Genomic DNA, 5277 nt, shown 5'->3' on the forward strand with positions numbered 1-5277 from the left:
TTCTTCACTTAGTATGAAAGTCTCTAGGGCCATCCATGTTAGTAGCGACCTTTTGGGGGAAAAAAAAAGAAAACTAAAGCTATTCTTAATAATTATCTTATTTAATCCAGTAGACCCAAAATTTCATCATTTCAACATGTATCAAGGTAAATAATTATGAGACTTTACACGTCTTTTCACACAAAGTCTTTGAAATCTGGCGAGTATGTCATACATCTCAGTTTAGGTTATCCATAATTAAGTGCTCAGTCGTACTTGTGTCTACTGGATGGTGTGTGTGTGTGTGTGTGTGTGTGTGTGTGTGTGTGCGTGCGTGTGTGCTCAGTCACTCAGGCGTGTCTGACTCTCTGTGACCCCATGGACTGCAGCCCGCCAGGCTCCTCTGTCCATGGGATTCTCCAGGCAAGAATACTGGAGAGGGTTGCCATGCCCTCCTCCAGGGGACCTTCCCGACCCAGGGATCGAACCCGCGTCCCCTGCACTGCAGGCAGGTTCTTCACCACTGCTTCACCTGGGAAGCCCACCAGAGTGGTAGCTCGAGACTAAAGACTCTCTCTGTCACCCTTAGTCACCCAAAGAGCCAGGCTGCACTTCCTTCCTGCCCGGAAAGACCCCCACTGTGAGCCTCCTTTCAGGTGCTAGTCAGTCACTGGGGTGCCTGAGCCGCCCCCCAACTCAGCCTTGGGGGAAGAGGGAAGGTTACCACTAGCCTCACCAGCTTCAGATGCCTTCTGCCCCGAGGACGAACACCCGGATTCCGCAGTCTTGCTGTGTAGGTCCGGATCTCAGTTTGCCCAGGGCTGGGCGACCAGCTCTGTGGGTTCACCCTGCGCCTCTCTGCCTGGAGTGGGTCCAGCCCGCTGAGTCAGGGCAGGACGATGAGTAATCCAGGAGCTCCAGAACAGCTGTCTTCCCGGCCAGCCTTTGAATCACCCGATCCACCCTGGGAGCAGATCACGCTGGGGTAATCGGTTCTGCCCAACCAACCAGGGCTTCCCGCCAGCGTGTCTCATCTGGTCCCTCTTTTCCTTCTTGGCTCCCGGACAGCCTGGCACTTGTCAGAGGGAGCTGGAGTTTTCTGGAATTGTTTCTGCAGGGTATTTGGCAGAAGCAAATCGGCTGCACCACGTGGCTCCCATTCTCTCAAGGTTTAGTTCATCGGGTCACGGTTTTTTTCCCCCTCCTTTCTCTTTCATTTGCAAAAACAGCTCTGACCATTAAAACAGAGGATAACTCAGGAAGCTGGAGAGCACTCTAAGTGGAATGAAAAATTCAAAGAAGATTCTGGTTATGGTATAAGGTCAGCTTCTCCCTAAACTGAAGCTGGTCTCTCCACCTGAATCCTGGCCCACAAAATTCTACCATCTCTGCTTCCAGACCCCTCTGCCCAAGGTATTAGCAGAAACTCGGATACACTGGGGCATGATGTGTAATTCTTGGGAGAGAAAGTACTCCAATACTCCAGGGACTCTAACATGGAAAACAAAATACAACAGTGGAGGTAATTAGATCACATGGCTCATGAACCCCCTCCTCCAGGGGCTCCTCCTTGATTTAAATCAGAGGGAACAGCTCCCACTGAGTGACCCCAGACCAGTGTCTCTGAGCTTCTCCCTTGGCTCTGGGAGGAGGAACCACTGAGCCTGGGACAGGCTGCCTGCTCACAGGACCCAGGCAGGCTCACCTCCCCACCTGCCCTCACCTCCGCCCCCACTGTGGTTCAGTTCAGTTCAGTTGCTCAGTCGCAACCGACTCGTTGCAACCCCATGGACTGCAGCACACCAGGCCTCCCTGTCCATCACCAACTCCCAGAGTTTACCCAAACTCATGTCCATTGAGTCGGTGATGCCATCCAACCATCCCATACTGTCGTCCCCTTCTCCTCCCGCCTGAAAGACCCAGCTTCAGACCTGGACTGGAAGAAACACAAGCTGGAATCAAGATTGCTGGGAGAAATATCAATAACCTGACATACAGATGACACCACCCTTATGGCAGAAAGTGAGGAGGAACTAAGGAGCCTCTTGATAAAGGTGAAGGTGGAGAGTGGAAAAAGTTGGCTTAAAGCTCAACATTCAGAAAACGAAGTTCATGGCAACCAGTCCCATCACTTCATGGGAAATAGATGGGGAAACAATGGAAACAGTGTCAGACTTTATTTTTGGGGGCTCCAAAATCACTGCAGATGGTGACTGCAGCCATGAAATTAAAAGACGCTTACTCCTTGAAAGGAAAGTTATGACCAACCTAGATAGCATATTCAAAAGCAGAGACATTACTTTGCCAACAAAGGTCCATCTAGTCAAGGCTATGGTTTTTCCTGTGGTCATGTATGGATGTGAGAGTTGGACTGTGAAGAAGGCTGAGCACCAAAGAATTGATGCTTTTGAACTGTGGTGTTGGAGAAGACTCTTGAGAGTCCCTTGGACTGCAAGGGATCCAACCAGTCCATTCTGAAGGAGATCAGCCCTGGGATTTCTTTGGAAGGAATGATGCTGAAGCTGAAACTCCAGTACTTTGGCCACCTGATGCGAAGAGTTGACTCATTGGAAAAGACTCTGATGCTGGGAGGGATTGGGGGCAGGAGGAGAAGGGGACGACAGAGGATGAGATGGCTGGATGGCATCACTGACTCGATGGACGTGAGTCTGAGTGAACTCCAGGAGTTGGTGATGGACAGGGAGGCCTGGCATGCTGCGATTCATGGGGTCGCAAAGAGTCGGACATGACTGAGCGACTGAACTGAACTGAACTGAACTCAGGGTCTTTTCCAATGAGTCAGCCCTTTGCATCAGGTGGCCAAAGTATTGGAGTTTCAGATTCAACATCAGTCCCTCCAATGAATATTCAGGACTGAATATTCAGGACTCACTGCTGTATCCAGACCTTAACCCTTCAGGCTCACACTGGACTGGGCTGGGTGTTTTCCCCACAGCCTTTTAGTGAGCCTGGACTTTTTTTTAATGTACTATTCTTTTTTATTGAAGTATAGTCAATTTACAAGGTTGCGTTAGTTTCCGGTGTGTAGCAAAGGGATTCGGTTATACGTTTACACATATCCATTCTTTTTTAGATTCTTTTCCCATATAGGCATATAGGCTATTACAAGATATGGAGCACAGTTCCCTATGCTATACAGTAGATCCTTGTTGATTACCTACTTTACATTTAACAGCGTGTGTGTGTTAATCCCAAACTCCTAATTTATCCCTCCTCCTCCCTTCACCTTTGGTAACCGTAAGTTTGTTTCCTACATCTGTGACTCTATTTCTGTTTTATAAATAAGTTTGTTTGTATCTCTTTTTTTAGATTCCATGTATAAGTGATATAACATGATACATGCCTTTCTCCGTCTGACTTACTTCACTTAGTATGGCATTCTCTAGATCTACCCATGTGGCTGCAAATGGAATTATTTGTTCTCTTCATGGCTGAGTAGTGTTCCATTGTATATGCGCACCACATCTTCCTTAGCCGCTCATCTGTCAGTGGACATTTAGGTTGCTGCCATGTCTTGACTTGTGTAAACAGTGCTTCTCTGAACATTGGGGTGAATGTATCTAAATTTTAAACTACCATATGACCCAGCAATCCCACTCCTGCACATATATCCAGAGAAAACCGTAACTGGAAAGATACATCAGCCTGGACTTTCGGCCCAAGCTCTCCCAGCCTGACCCTGGGAAGGGCATTTCTGACCTCACCCGGCCATTATTTCCCTCTGTCTGTGAACCTGACACCTCCCAGACGTCCTGCACCTTTAGAAACCACCCTGCTGGGTGGGCATAAGAATCCCCATTTTACAAATGAAGACCCTGAGATTCCAAGAGGTTAAGCGATATCTCTGAGGTTGAACCTATGTGAGAGGCCGTCCTGAGGCTCCAGCCCAGACCCTGCTTGCCCCAGAGCCCTGGGTCAGGCATTTCCCTCTTCACCACGCACCCTGGGCCCGAAAGATGAGGACGCTGCTGCTTCCGGGGACAGCGGGGACCCCAGAAGCAGCTCTTTTGTCACATTTTGCAAAGATGAACAACTATCTAAGTATAAGCCAGTGCTTCCATGTGGGTGGAAGGGGTCTGCTCTGTGGGAGCTGTTCATTCCACACATGAACGCTGACTTAAGCTGAGGAGCCCTGGGGCCTGTTTAGGAGCCAGGCAATATTGCACGTGTCTAAAGGTGCTGGGAGAGCGCGGAGGACCTGCTCCCAAGTGGCGGCCTCTCACGACCCGACTGCGGGTCTCGGTCCGCTCTCTCCAGTGCCTGGGGGCCTGACCGTGGGCCTCGCCACAGCACCCCTCCCAAGCATGGCAGCCTGCTTCCCTCCCAACCAGGGCTCCGAGAAGCGGAGGAGCGGGTGGAGAGGGAGCTGGAGACCTTGTGACCGCATCTCAAAGTGGGTCCTGCGTGTTCTGTTTCCTGGAAGCCTGCACACCACAGCCAGAGAGTAGCCCCTGCTCGAGACAACTAGAGAAAAGCCCACTGGCAGCAAGAAAGACCCACAGAGCCAAAAATAAATCAATAAAGTCAAATAAATCACATTTCAAAGTAGAGCGTTCCTGAGACCAGTAGCACACGAAATCTCCGTGCGTGCACGCTGTTCACTTCAGTCGTGTCCGACTCTGTGTGACCCCCCGGACTGTAGCCCGCCAGGCTCCTCTGTCCACGGGATTCTCCAGGCAAGAGTACCGGAATGGGTTGCCATACCGTCCTCCAGGGGATCTTCCCAACCCAGGGATTGAATCCGAGTCTCATGCGAGTCTCTGCGCTGGTGGGCGGGTTCTTTACCGCTAGCGCCACCTGGGAAGCCCATAAAATCTCTAGCAGATCTCAAAAAACTCTCCCGGCCTCCAAGCGCCCCGCTTCTGTCATCAAAATGCCACCAGATGACACTTCCTAAAACATAAACTCAAGTGGGCCTTTGCTTGGACCCTGCCGTTGCTCTGCTGCTCTCTCAGGACCCAAGGCCAGCGCTCTCCCGCGGGCCTCCTTGACCGCCACACCCGCGTTTCCGCCGTGTGGTCCGGCCCCGAACCTGGCCCGCCCCCTGGGTCTCAGGCCAGCTCCCCCTGGACTTGACACAGTGCAGAGAGGGACGCCCCAGGTCAGAGTCTGGGCCCCCACTCGTCTGACCTTCTAGTCACTGCAACCACTCACAGAGGGCTCGAAAGGCAAGAAGGAAGAGGAAGGAAGAGAGAAACGGGCCATCCAGGGGCGGGGTGTGAAATTCACTAAAGCGGAGAACAGAGCTTCGACTGGCCATTCAGTTCTGGGTCTGCA

This window comes from Bubalus kerabau, chromosome 2, assembly GCF_029407905.1.
Source record: "Bubalus kerabau isolate K-KA32 ecotype Philippines breed swamp buffalo chromosome 2, PCC_UOA_SB_1v2, whole genome shotgun sequence".
Taxonomy (NCBI): Eukaryota; Metazoa; Chordata; class Mammalia; order Artiodactyla; family Bovidae; genus Bubalus; species Bubalus kerabau.